Genomic DNA, 20,630 nt, shown 5'->3' on the forward strand with positions numbered 1-20,630 from the left:
AAAGGGAAAGGGAAGAAAAACAAGATTTCAATTAATTCTGGTCTGTTTGGGAAGAGGTGACCCAGTTTTATATTCATGCTGGAAAATACCTCTGTAATATTTTCAACTGGGTCCATTCATTGTACAGCTTAGGTACCACTTCCTAAATAAAACGTTTCTTGATATCTTTCATTCTCAATGTTTTCCCAACTCCCCCCACTAAAATACGTTAAGTTTTGTTGACATTGTACTTACATATTTGTATTTATGCAATAGTCTCGTATGTCCTGATCTCCACTGCAGCATTACCAACTGCCTATAAACAATTCAAAGTGGATACACCATAGATATCTTAAACTCAATATATGCCAAAGAATTCTTATTATCTTTTCTCCCAAACCCTTTGTTTTTCATAGCTTTCTTATCACTGTCAAAGATATCACCATCTTATCTATTAACTATGCTCAAAACCTCAGGTCTCTCTCAACATCTGCTCCTTGCATTTATTCAACATATTCAATCTATTGCCAAATGTTGTCTTTCCTAACTTTATAACATATCTTTTATATATTCACTTTTTCTTACTCCCACAATTAACACCCTAATGCAGTCCTTCATCACCATTTATTAGCACTTATCACAATACCTAGCAAATCAACTGCTTAAGGAATGCTTATAGATTGACTGGCTGACTGATTGGACTACTGAAATAACCTTTAAATTGGTCCCCATGTCTTTTATCTCCTCACTCTAATGCCTCCTCCACTTCAGAGTCAAAGTGACTTTTCTTAAAGTATAGACTTGACCCTGTCACCACCCTTCTCAGTAAACATCAATGGTTTCCTATTAAAACCAGATCAAATACGAAGTCATTTGTCATTTAAACCTTTTCATATCCTGCCCTCTATTTTTGATTTCCATTCTTCTTATGTGTTAATCAGCCCCAAACACTGTACCTTAGAGGTAGAGCAGCCTACTTTCCCTTTCTCATATATAACATTCCATGTCCTGTTTCTCTTTCTTTTCTCTGGGTGTCCCCATGCCTATTACATTCTCCATACTCACCTTCTCTTCCTTGTTTTCCTTGCTTCTTTCAAAACAGCACAAATCTCAAATCCTATAGGCATTGTTTCCAATTTCCTCTGATGTTTCTTCTTATTCAACTTTATAATGTGTTAATGATATCTCACCTACCTCTTCCTTTCTTTTCCAGTATAGTCCTCTATACTTTAATTTTTGATTTGGATCCTCCTGAGAACATGAAAAGAGAATGAAACTAGACATTAACCCTTTGTCATGTTTATCTTTGTCTATGACCCTTAAGCTTATTAGGGCTCTGAAAAGACAGTTGTTTCTTATCCCATTAAAAAGTAAAGAGTACATCTCCCCATATTTTCTTAAAATTTAACAACTATGTGCACCTTTCTCTATTTCTTTCTTCTTGTAATTCCATTTTAAAATATCTAATCAGTTTTAGTTCTGGTCTTTGCAAAAGGGAATTCTTGGAAACTCTCTTCTAAATGCTCCCCCTCCCCCCCCCTTTTTTTTACTCCTAGAGGATTATACTTAGTTCCCTCCTTCCAAAATAGGTTATTCTTGAATGTTGTCTTTATCTCTTCTTTTCTAATATCTCATTTCAAATTCCCATCTCTTCCATCTTGTAACTTCTAAATCTTGTGTGATCCTTACTGTTCCTTTACTTTTCTTGTGTGATCCTTACTGTTCCTTTTTATATATCTTGTATGTACCCTGTTGATAACATATTTTCTTCCCCTTTATAATTTGAAATTCTTGACTACAAGAATACTTGCCCCCCCTTTCTCTGTGTCCCAACCACTTAGGCAGTGTCTATCATATTATGACATTTAATAATTATTTTTAAATAATTGACTGACTGACTTAGTAACTTTAGGCCAGTTGTTTCAATTTTCTTGGCTTCAACACATTGACCTGCAAAACAAAACAACAGAAAAGGTAAAAGTACTTGTATCTGTAAGTTATCCTCTGGACTTACTTTTCCAGAGTGGTGCTGTTTCTCCTCCAGAACCTGTTTTAGCATGTCTTTTTTCAAGCACCCATTCAGATGTGTTCCCATTTCTACTGTTAACAGTCAATGATTAGCACCTCAATTCCAGGTAGCCAGTTAACATCAATTACCTTTTGCAAAATGGTATTTATTAAAAAGATATGGAAAGTATAGAAACACAAATATTTTCCCAAAAATACCTGGAGACACACTCTCTCATATTCCACCTCATTTCCTGGGGAGAGGGCACTCATATTTAAAATTGATTCCACCAAGTTCTTTCCATATGATGTATGGCTAATGGATATGTGATTCTTCATCTGTTACTGCACTGGACTGGGCATGTTGCTTGGGTCTTGACTCCTAATCAAATTCCAGAAAATTCTGGCATGGCTTCAAGTTTCATGACTTCTAGTGACTCATTCTCCTAACTTTTTGAAACTCATGAGATCATAGTCACTTCCAATCTCCTTCACCTAAAATAGGAAAGAATAAGTAAAAAGAGACAAAGAGCAGAACACATTCATAGTCTCAAATCAGCCTCAGATGGGTAGAATCTGAGGTCTCTGAGCTCATCAAAATGTAGTCAGAAAAGGGAGACAGAATAAGAGATTGACATGAGTCGACTAGTGACTTTGGTCATGCATCAGCTATGGACAAACAATTTATCTCTTCATGTATTTATCAGACCTGAACCAATTATAGAATGAACATATTCCAAATTGAGGAGTAGGTATGCTTTTAATAAAAATCATCATGTCTTTCCAGGAATAGGGTCCCCAGACTCTTCTGTATAGAGGATTGTAAGTTGCAGTTCACTATTACACATTAATTCACATAGGAAACTTTGTGGTTGAAAAACACTTTCACATACATCAATCACTTCATTGAATCCTTGGAATAAGACTTGGACATATGTTGGGCAAAGATTATCATCTCTAACTGGAACATTATGATGAATAAATCACAGATTGGTGATTGTTCTAGGTCACACAGGAACATTATGGCAGAATGGTTTCTTGAAACTTGTCTTCTGACCACTGGAGTGACTAATTCCTCTATGATGTGGTCTCTCACTCCTTGTTCCCTTCAAGTATTTACCAGAAGGAGACACAGTCTGCGGGATTAGAATTTTTCTTTATCTTAGCCTCAAGCCTTTTATCCCCATATCAACATATCTATTTGAATTTAGGAGAGAATATCTTGATTTTCAGCTTCTTTATTTTGATATTTCTACAACTTTGTCCTTCAGAGTTCTCAGAGACTGATGAGTATGTAAAATCGTAAATAAATCAACTTATAGATTGAGCAAAATGCAATCATATTGATAAAGAAGTATGTATATTAGCATCCACACATGAATTAGTAGAGTCAGTCTATTGCATGATTTTCTCAGTAATGTCATACACATACTTACCAGATTTTCAATATTCAGAAAAGAAAAGAGGAACCACAGACTTTTAATGCTACCTCAATAGTTCAATTGCTTGGCTGGTGGTATTTATTTGGATGGAAAAGTGGTTTCAGTTTCAGAGATGAACATTGAGTTGGAAGGTTAGCTATCCCAATAATTAACTAGAAATGTTACGCTGGAAGGCCACTTATACACTTGGAAACCCAGATTCCTCCATCTTCAAAATAGAGATAACCATATTTTACTCTTTATCTCTGAAGGTTGATAAGTAAATATTCTGTAAATTGTGAAGTCCTAAACAAATATGAGATAGTATCAGAATGATCCTATATATATATGTATATATATATATATATATATATATATATATATATATATATATATATATATATATATACACACACACACACATAAACACATACACATATATGTATATATAAACATTCACACATATATGTATATATAAACCATACACCCATATATGTATATATACATGCATATATATTAATTTGTGTATGTGTAGGGGTGATGTCGATTTTCAGATGATTGTGTGCTCAATGCAGCCTCTGAGACTAAAATGCAACAAAGTATGGATCAATTATCTGCTGCCTGTGCTAATTTGAGACTAACAATCAACATAAAGAAAACAGAGGTTCTCTACCAGCTAGCACTGTACTATCTGTATTTAGAACCATTGATTGCAAAAAAATGGAGAAATTTTGAATGCTGTGGACAAGTTCACTTATACTGGAAGCATACTTTCCAGGGATATACACATTGATAATGATGTTGACACACATGTTTCCAGAGCTAGTGCAGTATTGGAGAGGATCTGAAGGAAGGCATGAGAGAGAAGAAGTATTGGGCTCCCTATGAAACTGAAGGTCTCCAAAGTCATTGTGCTGATTTTATCATTGTATACATGTGAAACCTGGACAGTATATCATGTCATGCCAGGAGAATGAATTCCTTCAATTTCAATTATCTTAGGAAGATTCTGAAGATCACTTGGAAGATAAGGGTCCGATGCTGAGGTCCTTTCTCTAGCTTAATTGACATTCACACTCTATTGCAGAGAGTTCAGTTCCAATGCACTGGCCACATTGTTTGAATGCCACATATGCATTTGCCTAAAAGACTAATTTATGGACAACTCACACAAGGATAACATTCACACAGAGAACAGAAGAAGTGATATAAGGATACTCTCAAAGTTTCTCTGAAGAACTTGAATCAATTATGAGAAGTGGGAGACACTGGCACAGGATCATCCAGCATGCACCAATGAAGACGCTGTGCTCTATGAGCAAAATACAATTACAGTAGCTCAAAAGAAATGTGAGATGTGCAAATTTAGAGACATCTCCATTCCAAATGTTCATATGGACCATTTTTTGCCTTATCTGTGGTAGAACTTTCTGAGCTCATATTGAACTGAACAGTCACAGTAGGATACTCTGTACCTTGGTCTCAATATAGTGATATCATTTTGTTCTTCTTTGAACATAAAGGACAACCACCAACCAACTACACACATACACACATATATGTATACACACATATGTATATGTGTGTATGTATGTGCATATATGCATGTGTATATTATATGTGTGTATGTATATATACATATATGTGGGTGTATATATATATACACACTGTGTTTGCATATGTATGTATGTATGTAGGTATGTATGTATAAAAATACAAATGAAGTTAGAAAGGACCTCAGAAATATATTATCCAAGTTTCTCATTTTATAGATGAAGGAACTGAAACCCAGAAAGTTTAAGTGACTTACTAAACATCACAGAGGTAGACCAGATTGTCTAATTCAATCTTCCTCATTCTTCTAGCTATATTACCTTCATAGCAGAATCATCTCAAAGAAATAAATATATATTATTTCATATTCTATACTCCATCCAGAATGAGAAATTCACACTTGGTCAGTAGAACCCAATTTCATTTACATTTATGTAGCATTTTACTCATAGAAAATACTTTCATTTCCATCATTTATCTCACTGGATCATCAGATTTTAGACCTCCTCTTACTGACATTAATCTTAGGTCACTTGGTTATGGTCATGCAGATTCTAAATGGTAACGAAGAACTCTGATTTAGATCTATTAGCTCGAAGTCCATCTTCTTTGTTCTTTCTACTATTCCATTTTTGCCAATTAGATCATACCTACAGTATGAACTAATTAGCCAATTTGCTGTGGGGAAGAATACATTTTAAGCTACAGATTAATGATTCGAGTTTCTTTCTAGCTGACTATGACATTGTCATCTAAAAGTTGAGGAGTGGCTGACTGAGAAGTTTGCTCACTTAGGAAAATTATTATTTCTCCTTTTCCTGCTGTGTCCTGAGTCATGCCACAGAGCTTACATAGTTTGGACAGCCCATAAAATCAAGGATAGCAGAGCTTATATATCATTACTTTAGGGCTTTACAGAACAAAAAGCATATACCTTTTAAAACGCATTAATAGCTAATTTATTATTTATTCATTTTTACTTCCTTTTTTTAAATGGAGTTCTGAATTCTTTCCCTTCCATTCCTCTCACCCTGAGAAGGCAAGCAAAAAATATGTCAATTATACAGGTAAAACATATTTTCTTATTAGCCATGTCACCACCATCTTGACTTTGAACTTTGTGTTAAGTTGGGCTCTGATGCAACCTCAGGTACTTGCTATCTGTGTGGACCTGGGTAAGTCATTCTGCTCCAATTGTCTCTCTGAAAAAAAAAAGTGTTGGATTGTGCTGACCTGGGACTAAGGAATCACTGTCCCAATTGGGCTTCAGACTTTTTTCTGCTATTTTCAGAGCTAGTTTGTGTGTGTGTGTGTGTGTGTGTGTGTGTGTGTGTGTGTGTGTGTGTGTGTGCAAATTTTTGGTGCTTCCCAAGTAGTGTGATTCAAGGAGAGGTCACTGCCCTCCTGGTCTGTACTTGCCCCTGCTCCCCACCAGCCACAAGTGCTAATACTTCTCTGGGTTCTTTAACTGTGACCAGGTTTCCAATGCTTATGCAGCCACAAGCACTAGTCTTCCTCTGTGTCTTGTAATTGTGACCAAGACATCTGCTCTCTTGTGACTAATCACAAGTGTTCCTTTCTTCCCTGGAAGTGTAACCCATAACTGCTTTGGGCAATAGAGTTGCTAATCAGCACAGGTGCACATAGGGCCAGTAATTTTTTTTTGTTTAGTTGTCCTACCCCCTTTCAGTCTTTCTTTTGAGGGCTCCTAAGATTGCTGGTCAAGCTGCTGCCTCTGCCTCTGCTTTTCACGTCAGCCAAAGGTACCTGCAATCCAATGCATATATTCTGTTTAGACTTCCACCAAAGTTGTTACAGATTTCTGCCAACCTCCTAAACTGCTTTAGGCTAAGAAAATATCTCACTTAGATCTTTTTTTGACTCCAAAAGTTCATTTGTATTCTGATTTTTAAAGTTGTTGTAGTGGAATGTTGGGAGAGTTTAGCTTGGTTGCTGCCTGTACCATGTCATCTTGAACCCTGAAATCTGCACAAGTCTTTTTATTAAGCCATTTTAAAGGAGATGTAGCTGAGGCACAGAAAGATAGAGAGACTTATCACAATTTATCAAATTAGGAAATAGAACGCCCAAGATATGTATGCGGCCTGCCTTCTAGGCTAGGACAACTACACAGTAAAATCATCAGATCTCTAAATATTTATTGAATCCTTCCACTCAAAAGTTGGGCTGATTATATTGAAAGTCTTTTAAAATGATCTATGTGAGTTTCATATCATTTATTTCCTTTTGCTTTCCTAATTTTGCTGGTCTAACAGATTTTTTTGTTAGTTTTTTATCTCAAGGAATCTATTCAGTTATTCAAGAGGAGAGGATATATTATGTTCAAAGAATTTCAAATTAACTGATTGGAGGAATTGCAAAGAGGTCATGGAATCATCATAATAATAAGTGTGATAGGATTACTAGAATGCTGAATTTAGTCAGGAAGATCTAGGTTCAGATCATGTCTCTGACAATCAAGCTACATGACCCTAAACAAATGACTTAATGCAAGAGCCTTGACTTTCCCCTCTGAAAAATGGGGATCATGAAATTTCCTTTTACACAGCATTGTTGGAAGGATAAAATGAGATAGCAAATAAAGCTAAAAGTGCTTTACCAACCTTAAATCATGACATAAATGCTGATTATTTGAAAATACCTCCTTACCTTTATTTGAACTTAGTTGTCCTTGAAGTACAAGGATTTCTATACAGGAAAGATAATATTAATGAGAAGAATAAAATAATTTTATATTAATTATAAGGAGAAAGACAATCATACACTTAAAGAACCAAACCACATTTTACTTAAGTTAACAAAAAATTGATGATAGCTATCTAACATTTTTGGTATTCTCTGAGTAGATAATGATATTAATAATATCACCCTTATGAGCTGCACATGAAGTCCAAGATTTTGTCCCTAGAAATGACTCTGAAGGACCATTGTGAGAGCACATAGATATCATTTTTCATATTAATAAAAAATTCAGGAATATTTTCTGAAATCTGTGGACCTCTTTAATAACCTAAGATTGATCATTCATCCGTATGTCACAAAATTTAGAGAATGTACATGCATTTTCATTCTGTATCTTCTTCTGAATGCAAAGTAATTATACAAATTCAATTAATCAATGAGAATTTATTGAGCTATATATGTATAATCCAATATACAGTGGCATAATATAGTGGAGAATATACTAAAATTAGAGTCAGGAGGGCCTGGGTTCAATTCTCACCTCTGATACTTATATGTTTTGTTTGAGACTCAGTAAACATTCTCAGATTCATGAAATAGATCATAAATAGTTGTAATCTTCATTAATGTAGGGAGATGCTACTCCAGTGAAATAATTTTTTCCTTGATTAATTTATAGAAGTATGATTAAAACATTATGCCAAGTATTATGGTGGATACAGAAGAAACATGAAATCTGGTTGCAGCTTCCAGGAGGCTAGACTCAATGAGCCAGTTAAGAAACAATTAAAGGCTGAGCAATATTGTCTTGGCAGTAGCTCACAGTGTGGAAAGATCATTTATAGACTGGCTGGAAAGGTTTTAAGGGGAAGCAGGAGTCTAGTTTCACTCAAGTTGACCCTTGGAAAGTCTCAAGAGTTGCAGAAGGACAATGAGGGTAGGAAATTTTGAAAACAACAATAATTTAGTAAGTATCCACAAACATTGCATTTACTTTACTTAGACAATTAACTGAAAATTATTGCAAATTTTGATTAATTGGAAAGCACATGTTGAGACTTTATGGTAACACTGAAGATCGGTATGGCAATAGGATAAGAAATGAAACTGATGTAACCATATAAGGGGACATTATTTTAAAAACTTTGGTTCTGTGTTGGTCATTTAGTACATATCTCTTTGTCTAGTTAAGGCACAATCAAAACTATCCTATGCCAAAGGTTGACTATTAGTTTTCTTTATTTTCCTGGGAAAAGGTTACATGTGAAGTTTGGCCCTTGATTAATTAAAATGGTAAGAAACACAGATAGGAAAGATTTGATGATTCCAGAAATGGTTCTATGTGCTTAGATTTATATAGCACTAGATCTGGAAAGAACCTTGAATATACAATATAAAGCCTTAGACAATAAATTGTAAGAGATAGGAGAAACCTCTATTTTCTTTCTTCTAGCTTTTATTTGAAAGAAAAAGAAATTGAGGGTTTGAAATTTTGAATCATTTCCCCCAGTTCACAGAACATTTCACTGAGCAGGCCAGAACTAAAATCCAAATCTAGTCTGGATTTTAAAAAATTGTATGTTCTTCCCACTGATGTTCAAGGTGCCCTTTACTCCCCCCAGTCTTTACCCTCATTGAGATGCTTTATTCAGATTATTTTTCCAGGTAACTTTGCAGAAACTCTCTTGATACTCCTTTCAATATATTCAGACTATTGAAGATCTCTGGAAAGAACCTGGGATTGTTATTCTTTAAAAGGCAAGACTTAATAGCAGTCTTCAAATATCTGAAGACTTGTTATGCAGAAGAGGCATTGGCCTTGTTCAGCTTGGCCCCAGAGGGAAGAATCAGAAACTATGAGTAGAAGTTGTGAGGTGTCAAGTTTAGATGGATATTGAGTAAAACTTTCCAACAAAGCCCTTCCAGAAGTAAAGTAAGCTTTGCCTCAGCAGAATACTTAGCTCCCCATCAGTGAATGTCATCAAGTGGGAGCTGGACAGTTACATATTAGGGATGGTGCATAGCACATTGTGTTGTGTACTCATTTACAGGAAGGATTCAATAAACTTCGAAGTCCCTTCCTAATTCTAGATTTTATGATCTAATATAAAACTATTGTTCCAGATCTATTCCCTCCAGGAAGCCTGCTTAAAAGAATCTCGTCCATTTCTCACCAAGCACAATTTCTGAATCATCCTCTCCGTTCTGTTCCAAGACAGAACACTGCCTCTGAATACGCACATTGAATTCTTGTTCATATTTTAATTGAGGGTACTAGATTGACTGCGCTTTGAGGACAAGGACAATATCATGCATGAAACTGTAGCACAAGACCTTAATTATTAGAACGTTATATATTCCAGATAAGCACTTAATAGCTTGACTGACTGAATCCAACTCAGGCTATGTGGCCACTAGGTGGTGATGTTGCTCTGTATTCTATGGACTCTGTAATAGATATATTTACTAACCCCAACATTGCCAGGATCAAAACATGATAAACTTTTCTAAGGATGTGAATGAACTCCAAGAATCATAGAATCTCAAGGCTGAAAGGGACATTAAAGGTCACTTATTTGAATTTCCATCTGATGGGGGAATTTCTAACACGACATTTCTAACAAATGTCACTCAGATTCCATTCCAACACTCCAAACATGTTCAACCCATTGCCTTCCCAGACAATCCATTCACGTTTTACAAAGGTCTGATTGTTTAAAGTTTTTACCTTTCACTGAGACGTATTGTCTTCCCTCTAATCCCTGATCATTGGTTCTAGTTTTTCCATTTTGAGGCTAACATTAATAACTCTAATTCCTCCTTCACCTGACAGCTTTTGAGGTATTTGAAGATGATTATCAGTGTTCCTGCCCTTGCTTGGTTACTCTTTCCCCCCAAAAAATTCGGTTATTTCCACACTTATATCAAACAATCATGAGTCTCAGTCATCCTCAACTTAAAGCTATCATCTTATCCAAAACTCTCTCTTTGAGCATGTATCAACCAGAAAGAAGAGAGCCTACTACTCCAGATGTATTCTCACTAAAACAGTTTAGCAAAATTTTGATCTCAGATCCTTTCAGAAACTAAAATTATACCCTATGTTTAAATTACCTTTTTTTTTGTTTTTGCCTATCATGGTGCCACACCATTGATGACCAAAGAATTCAATTTTATCAGAAATATTCAAATTATTTAAGATAATTTTCAGCCCTCCACTTTTTAAATCATAAAGGTGAATAAAGAATTGGATTCAAAATCCAGAATGGAAGACCCATTTTTTGGGTCTTCCCAAAAAATATTTTGCCCCATATTTTCTATGTGATGCAATTAAGTCACTGCAGAAAAAAATGAACCTCCTACTGTTCTCTATGCTCTATACCTCAAACCCCTCAATATCATCTTTCATTCTTTATTTTTTCCTTCTGTTTCTTATGAAGAAGTAGACTTTACCCTCTGACCTTAAACTTGTACTTAAAGTCAGTATGCTTAAATGCTGCCTCTTTATTCTTGCTAGATCTATGACCCTAGGCACGTCACTTAATCTTTTACAGCCTCAGTTTCTATATCTGTAGTGTGGGAATAATTATAGTGACTACCCCACAGGTTGCTTTGAGAATCAAATGATGTAGCATATGTATATTTTATAAACCTTAAATTTCTATATAAATACGATTTTAAGATGATGATGTGTGCCTTTGATCTTATATCCTTCTGTTTTCTCCTAAAGTTTTGACTTCATAATTACTACCCTGTCTATTTTCTAATTTTATGCATTATATTCTTCCTTTATACTTACAAATGTACTCAAATCTTCCCCAAACATATGTCTAGATTCTATATCTCTCATCCATGTCCCAGCCAGATGACTAGAAAAATTCAAGTGTACATTCATTGCTTCTACTTTCCAACCCATTCCAATATAACTTCCAATAGCCCCCATTCAATTAAAATGATTATCTTCAAATCTGTAAATAAATTTAATTAAGTATAATGGTCTTTCCCCCTCAAATTTCATTCTTATTGAACTCTCTGCAGTGTTTAATGTTCTTCTGAATCTTCCTGCTTTCTTTAATTTCCATATTTCTCCCATGTGAAAGTCAACTACTTTTCTCAGCCTCTTTTCTAGTCTATCATCCTTCCAAATCTCTTATGACAGATATATCCCAAGATTTTGTCCTGAGACTATTTTTTTTTTATCTCTACATTATCACTCTTAATTATTTCAAAATCTCCTACATGCTCAGTACTCAAATATAAGCAGATGACTCCTAGACCTTTATATTCAACTCTAATGTCTTTCCTAACCTCTAGTCACACATTATCCCCAGCTTATCAGAATCTCCAATTGGATCTCTAGAAGGATTTTCAACCTAAACAGGTGTAAAATGGAATTGACTTATCTTCCTCAACTAAACTCACCTCTTCTTCAACTTTCCCTGATTCAGTGAAATAGGCAGAATCATTCTTTGCTCTTGCCAATACCTTATCTCTTCCATATCCGGTCTAACATTGCCAAGTGTGATTGATTCCAAATTCAAAATATTCTCACATCTATCCCATTCTCTCCTCTACCTCAGCTACTATCCTAATTCAGACCTATAGATTTTTACAACGTATTCTTAATTTTATTTTTTGTTTCTAAGCTTTCATCTATCCATTCCATCTTCCACAGAGCTGCAACCACAATCTTCCTAAAGTACAAACCTAACCACATCATGCCTCCTATCAAAGTGCTTGATGAGCCTCCTCAGTATGACATTGAAAATGTTGCACACATTGGAGAAAGCCTATCTAGGCTCATCATACACTATTCCCCTTTCTACATTGTCATCAAGCCAAATTGTCCTACTTGTATCTTGGACTTGATATCTCCTGTCTCTGTGCCTTTACATTATACCTACAATGGACTCCCCCACAGATCACCCCCCGCCCCATACACACGTATATCTCTTGAAATTCCTAGGTTCCTTCAAGGCTCTATACCTATCACACTTCTATGAGAGGCCTTGCTTAAACTCGCTATTGCTTAGTGTTCTTTCTTCCCTCATGAAATTATCTTACTATATCATCCCTCCCTCACTAGGATCAATGTTCCTTGAGGTCAGAGGCTATTCATCCTTGATTTGTCTTGGTATTTTTCAGGTCCTACGACAGGGTTTTGCATTTATGAATCTAAGCAATTTCACCACAAGGAAGAGGAAGAAGCACTTATCAAGAGTCAGACACTTTGCTAAGTTCTTTCAAAATATTATTTCATTTGATCTTCATAATACCACTAAAAGATAAATGCTACTATAAGCCCCATTTTCTATTGAAGAAATTGATGCAGAAAGAGATTGTGACTAGCCTAGGGTTATGTAGCTAGTAAATGTCTAAGGATAGATTTGAACTCTAATCTTCTTGACTTTATCTAGTTCACCACTTACTTGCCACTAAAACAGAAAGAATGTGAAATTGGGCTTAATCAGTAAAGAGAGTGTTCAGAAAGAAGTTTCCCAGAATGTAACCTCTCACCATGAAGCTTCAACAGTCCAGTCTAAATATGAAGAGAAAGAAAATTTGCCCAAGCAGCCTCAGGAGTAAGACGAGAAAACTGGGCAGGTCACTAGAAGCTATATCTGATATATACACATATATGCATGCACATATGTATGTATATATGAATTTATATGTATGTGCATGAATGTATATATGCATACAAACATAAATATTTATGCACATATATAAATATACATATGTACATGCATACATATATAAGAAAGTGTATTCCTTTAACCCTCTGCTTTTAGGTTAGCTACCTTCCAAATGACTGGCTTTGCTTCATCAGAAATTAGAGGGAAGTCCTTTAGGCTTTCTGAGGTAAAAGAGCATAAAGTACTAACTACTTCCATTGATGCTTGTACCTTAGACGTAGAGTTGGAACAAAGGAGACAACCTAAACTTAAAAGGTAGTCCCCAAATGGTTGTTCAGTTATCTCAGTTATATCTGCCTCTTTGTGAGTTCACTTGGGATTTTCCTGACAAAGTTACTGGAGTGGTTTGCCATTTCCTTCGACAGCTCATTTTACAGATGAGGAAACTGAGGCAAACAGGGTTAAGTGACTTGCTCTGAGTGACACAAGTAGTGTCTGAAGACTGAAAGTGAACATAAGTCTTCCTGACTCCAAGTCCAGTGATCTATCCACTGTACACCTAGTCACTCTTCCAAAGTAAATGATTTCACTTTTCAAAAGCCTCCAGGATTTTATCCCTGACCATTCCATGTGAAAGTGTCCTCTTGCCTTTCTCTTAACTCTTAAATGCTCCTCTGTATCTGCTGCTTCCTCCCTGGAGTCAAGTCTACCCTAAGGGCAACGCAATAATTGAGCACCGGAAAGGACACTCCCATACAAAGAAAAAGCTGGCTTTGTGCTTCATTCTTTAACTCCAACTTAGCCTTCCAACAGCAGCGCTCTGTTCTATTCTATCTCCACAATGACTGCAAGAATTATTGTGGGTCATCTGGGCATTTTTCCATGACTTTCTCAAATATAATAGTCTCTTACTAAATGCCTCTTTTATTGGGTTGGAATTCTGAATTCTAAAGATATTATATATATATATATATATATATATATGCACATATACTCACATTACACACATATATGTATATGTATTTATATATATATGTGTGTATATATATATATATATATATATCTCCTACTGGTAGTAATATGTTTCGGCAGAAAGAACTTTCGACTTTCCCTCATTAACTCAATTCTCAACATATTCCTACATGGTTTCCAATTACTCTCACTCAATTAAAACTATTATCTTCAAATTAGTAAATAACTGCTGAATCCATTGGTCTTCCCTTCCACCCCCTTAAATATCATCCTTAATGAACTTTCTGCAGTGTTTCATGTTGTTGACTAATCTCTCCTTCTGAATATGCTTGCTTTCCTTGGTTTTCATGAAATTTCTTCATGTGCTAAATGACAATAAAGACTTTTTCTCTGCCTGGTATACAGGGATGGTGGGAGTAAAGTCATTTCAAATCAACAAGCTTTTATCAAGCACTTACAATTTGCCCGACACAATGCTAAGTGCTGGCAACACAAAGAAAGGGAAAATGAGTCTCTGCTCTCACTTAATAGGCTTAAGCTACAGTAAATACTGGACCTAGATTAGTCCTATGATTAAGGTCATTCACTTCAGGGAACAGTTGAAATATTTTACTTTCAGCATATGCATTAACCTTCATAATTCATAATTTCTATTGTGGACATCTTCTGCCTTCCCTTCCTACAGGTATCTAGATGTCATGACCTTTTCCTCAGGATATAGTCCTAAAGAAGCTTCCCCTTTGTTTTCCTGAAAAACCCACATGAAATTGCAAGAAGACACTTAACTCAAAGTCAGAAGCCTGGATGATGTCCTGCAAATCACTTGAGGATTCTTTGCCTTATTACTTAAGATCATGGAATCATATATCATAGATTTATCTGAAAAGCACCTTAGTGACCATTTGCTCCTTTTAGAGGATGGGAATTAACATCCAGGTGGCAGAAGGACAAGGGGAAGAGAACATTTATTATCTGTTAGGTGCAAGACACTGTGTTAAGCACTTTATAACCTTCATCTCATTTAATCCTCATAACCCTGGGAAGTAGGTGCTATTTTTACTCCCATTTTGCCGTTGAATAGCTGAGGCTGACAACAGTAAAATAACCTTCTCAGGGCTGCACAGCTAATACATGATTGAGGCTGGATTTGAATTCAGATCTTCTTGACTCTGGGCCCAGTTCACTGATCCACATAGTTGATACAGAATTTAAATGACTTATCTAAGGTTAGAATAACAATAATGTATAGGAGAATTTCAGTCCGGGTCCTCTGACTCCAAATTTACTTCTCTGTAGGATGCTACCTTATCAGTAAAATTCAGCCTGCTATGCTACCCAGCCAACTGGTATGAATATGTCTTAATGTTTTATTTTTTGATGGGTTCTCTTCTTAGAAAGGAACAGTGTCTTTTTCTTCTTCTGTCTTGGCCCAAGGGATTGACAGACTTAATAAAGGTCTTATATAGAGCATCCAGTCCAATGGACCACATGATGAAAGATGTCCCTCTATGTCATCTTTGGTCATTAATCACCTAACTTCTACTTAAATGCTTCTAAGGAGGAGTTTCTCACCTTTCACAAGGCAACTCACTATGTGTTGGGAACACAGCCAATATGTCATAAGTATGTAATGATTTGATGTGAAAGGCATACTTCTTTGCCTATATGAAATTCTCTTCACTGAAAGGAATTCAGTGGTTCTTATGGTTTGCTGATTTGCTCTGCTTGGACCAGTGAATTCTAGTCTTGTCATTCTTCAAAAGTGAGAGATGAAGAATGTTTTTAGATGAAGTCCGTGGAGCATCGATGACCACACCTCCATCAGAAGAGACACTCAAAACCATGTTTAGCCATTATTACACAATATCTGTGATTGCAAAAAAGAATCACCAAACTCCCATTTTATTGCATTTACATTTTCCCCCTGCAGTTTTTGCACCTCACGAATCTCAAACTCATTAAGCTTGGAGTGAAGCCAACTGTCTTCAGGAAATAGTACTAAAAATTAATGATGGTATATTGCTAGGAAAAAAATTATGGGGGAAAGGAGACATATGGTTAATGATGACATATTATTGCAGGAAAATGCAGCAGTTTGCACAAGTAGTAGCAATGGGAATTCATTCTGGGTCTGTAGCTCATTCTGATGGACAAAGTTCAAAACCATTTCAGTCCCCTCTAAACTGTGCTATGAAGCTTCTTTGCCTCTATGATGGTATTTGATATATGTCATTACTCTCCGGATGCTAAAGTTCAGGATCTAATGGGACATTGTTATAAAGTAAGAAAATTGCATCGGCATTGTCAATTTCTTCCAAATTGAATTTGGCAAAGACAGAGTTTAGTACGACCATATGGAACATTTGAACACCCATACAACAAATCCACCATAAGGAATGATATGGCTGTTATTAAATATCTTGCTTAGAATAATGAATCTTTCTTACTTTAGGCCTAAGTAGAGAATAATAGAATCTGAATGAAAAATATTCACTCTCTTCAAACACAGAAGTGGTTTCCTTTTCCTATATGTTCAAAGGAATGTGATTACTCTAAAACGTCACTTTTCCTGGAGTACAAAATCAGTATCTTTAGAGAGATGTAGGATACCTTGGATGACACATAGTCCAACTCCTTGTCCCCACTGCTCAGTCCCCAGGCTCCATTCTACAACACAATTCAGAACATATTCTTTAGACCTGGCTATGTGCAAGGTGATGGACCTGATTCTGGAAATCATGTCTTCAATGAATCTATGAATCTAATCTTTAATGTTGATACGTCCTCCATCAGTATGGGTCATAATCTATTCATACCTTCTTAATCTAGGTGAATATTGTCTGTGTCCTCCCAGAAATCTTTCACAGATAAGTTCCCCAACACAAAGAAAACCTTCTTCTAGGTATTCTAACATCCCATGGGTGCAATGCTATGCCTATCTTGTCTATTATCCTCCACTTTTGCAACCACTGCTTATGCAGCCACCTGTTTCTTCCCACCTTTCTAAGCTTTTTATACCTTGCTCTGGTCTATATGCTCTGCTATCCAATGATACATGCCTCTTTATTGTTCCTCACACAGTGTGATGAAGGAGCTGCCATCTCTGACATCTTTGCATTTTCATTGGCTATCCCTCATGCCTAGAATACCTTCCTTCTTCTTTTCTGCCTCCCAGCTTCACTGGCTCCCTCCATGTCTCAAGCTAAAGTTTCACCTCTTGCCAAGACTTTCCTAATTCTTTTTAATGTTAGTGCCTTCCCTCTGAAACCACAAATTGTCCTTCACATATCTTTATGATGTGTAATTATTTGCATGTTGCCTCTCATTTTAGACTGTGAATTCTGAGAGCAAGGACTATTTTATACCTTTTTTTTGTCTTTTCAGAATTAGCCCATTGCCTTTCACACAGTAGATATTTGCAAAATGTTAGTTGACAGACTGACTCACTGACCTGAGTTCAGACTCTGCCTTAAACTTTTACTAACATTATCTAACAAAATAGGAGGACACCACCCTTCTTTTCTCAATCAGTTCAGTGTCTAGTTCACAGTCTTATTCTCTTCCCCAACTCCTGTATTCATACTAGTGGATTTCAACATAAATAATGAGACACTGCATCCTAACAAAATTGAGAATGCCCAAATGTGGCACTGAAGAAATTAGATTGGAAGCTTGTAACAGGAAATAACTGCAAAACAGACACAATGTGCTAAAAAACCAACAAATCCCATGAGACCAGATGAGACAAATAGAGCAGTGCCAATGATAAGAGAATCTGTCCTCAGGAGAGTTGGGCCCAGCAAAAACCAAGAGATCAACAGAGCAAACTTGAATCAGGACCAGTAAGATGAACTTTGGCATATCAAATGATAATGGTGATTCTATAGCATCAGATATAGAACTTGTTCCTCCACAGATGTGCCCTGGGAACATGTATTGACTGTATGTGTTCCACTGATGGATTACTGATTTCTACATGTGGCTGCTCTCCTCAGTGATGGCAAATGTACTGAGGAGAGAATATTGCTTAGATTTATGGGGGGCAGTGGTTGTTTTGTTGGAATTTTCTCATTATGCAATTTTGTATTAGAATTCTAGTTTGAACTAATTATGTCTCTGGCTGGCAATAAAATTCATTGCTAAGGAACCATAAGTTGAGGACCATGAACTTGGAGTGGCTGTTTTGTGTATCCATATGTATACTCATGGAGGATGTTCCAGGTGTGACAGATGAGATATATCTAATTGGAAGATCTTTATTAAAGGTAATGTTTTACTCACTGAGTCAGATGTTTTATAATCAGGAAAATTAATTGCAATAAATCATATTTGCTTGATTTTTCAGTCAACTGTCTCACTATCAAAATAACTTATGATAGCCTGTCAGTTTTAATTTTGTTTGTATACCAATGAAAGATTCCATATATATCTACATCAGATCTTATAAAGATAAGACTATAATTCTTCTCTCAGTAGTCATTGACTTTATAGCAACTTATTCTATATTTTTATTTGTTGTTTTCCCCATCTTTACAACACTGAAAGTTTATCTTTCATATTATAAATTCTATCCCCAAAATTTACTCCAAAATTTACCCATCTGATCTTCCTACTTCGATCTTCTTAAATGTTTTCCATTTTGTCTTATAGTACAATAGCCACCAAGGGCTAGAGTTAGAATTTCATGGTTCACTATCATGAACATGAAAACTGTTTGCTGTGTAAATACTTATGGATTTGTTCAATTTTAAAACTTCTATTTATTACACTTCATTTATAATGGTTCAATGGATTAATCTGCTTAAGTGAGTTTCATATCTACCTTTTGGAAAATGTGTTTCCTCTTTGCATTGTTCATTACCTTCTTAGGTGATAGGATGGCTCCTCTACTTTAATATCATCATGAGTTCTCCAATGTCTCATGAAAATAGAGTTCAAATTCTATAACTTGACATCAAAAGACTTGCACAAGTTGGTTTGCCTCTCAGATTATCTCCCTTAAAAAACGTTTTCTTCTAACCAAGCTCTGATACTTGTTGATCCCTGAATAAATTCCATAATTTCCCCTTTTGCAATTTGCTGACGTACTCCTTTATTCCTAGAATACACTTTACTACTCACTTTGATTGGAAAGGTCCATTGAGGAAGGTCCACCTTAAATATCACCTCTTACAAACAAACAGAAACCTTTCCTGATTTTCCCAATAAAATCATGCAAAACTAATTCAATGCAATATCTAGGTATTAAGTACATTTTCTTAGTGCTTAGTGTAGAGGACACAGTGATGAGCAAATAGTGAAGTTCCTACAATCTGGGAATATTTAGTATATATAAGTAAATTTAGTACATATAGGCAAAATGAACACAGGAAGGAGTTCCTACACAAACCGGATGAATTTTGAAGGCAGTGTGCTCTCTTTTCTTACTTTATTTTTATCTTATTAATTGGGGATGACTTAATTGGTTTAGAACAATTTTAGGGAGAACCACACCTTGGTCCTGGGTCAGTAAGTGTAAATCATTATCAAAATACTACCTATCTTTTCCTGCTTCCTTTTTCTGAACAATAGTAAACAAGAGAATCATGTCTGACTTTGGTCTATATAGTACACCTACTCAAAGTTGTGCTGTCCAGATAGTCAAAGATGATCTCTCCCTGAGCCCAAAGATAGCTTCTTATCTCAAGAACTGGAAGAAGCCAAAAAAGTCATGGAGGATCTAGAATTATGAGAAACCAATTTCCTGAATTAAAATTGTGGTTTCCATCCATCCCTGGAGATCACATATAACTGGAATAAAACAATTACAAATTCTTCCAACCTTATCTTCTCAAGAAAGAGAAACCATTTTTTCCATGTGGGAGGGGTTCATGAAGGCCTACCTTTCAAACTGAAATGGAGAAATCTTGGGGAGTGCTAGTCTTGACTTTGCAACTTTAGGATCTGTAAATTTGACAGTTTAAAATGCAACCCTCAAGTGAGAGAAGGAGAAGTTCCTGGACAATGCAATCCTCTGAAAGAAAAAAAAAAGTATTTTAATCAAAGGTCTACCAACAAAAGGGAGAATTCATGGGGAGACTTATCCTCTTGAAGAATTGAGAATGGGACCCACACAGTACAGATAGCAACAAATGGCTAAACATACAACATGAGAGATCTTTTAAAATTTAAAGAACAAAATATAATCATAAAATCATGCTGATTAGGTCCATTATAAATTTATTTTCTAAAATCTCAACTGGGCCATAAGCTTAGCAATGCATAATTTTTTACATAATCAATTCATTATTCCCATCTCTGTAGTGTTTTGACCTAACCTTTTCATCTCTCCTTAAACTGTTCCATCCTTCCATGACTC

The 20,630-nt window shown here is 35.7% G+C and overlaps 1 long non-coding RNA gene across 1 annotated transcript in view; it reads right to left on the reverse strand.

The window, feature by feature from the left end:
- The window catches only part of LOC140498204 (uncharacterized), a 59,615-nt gene extending 39,336 nt beyond the window's left edge, over positions 1-20,279 (reverse strand). Inside the window, exons 1-5 of the long non-coding RNA XR_011965022.1 lie at positions 20,155-20,279; positions 2,206-2,481; positions 1,879-1,929; positions 1,045-1,230; positions 235-295 (exon numbers count right to left, since the gene is read on the reverse strand). This is a non-coding gene — a long non-coding RNA (uncharacterized lncRNA). The remainder of the gene's footprint in view (positions 1-234; positions 296-1,044; positions 1,231-1,878; positions 1,930-2,205; positions 2,482-20,154) is intronic.
- Between the last annotated feature and the right edge of the window lie 351 nt (positions 20,280-20,630).

This window comes from Notamacropus eugenii, chromosome 4 (assembly GCF_028372415.1).
Source record: "Notamacropus eugenii isolate mMacEug1 chromosome 4, mMacEug1.pri_v2, whole genome shotgun sequence".
NCBI lineage: Eukaryota > Metazoa > Chordata > Mammalia > Diprotodontia > Macropodidae > Notamacropus > Notamacropus eugenii.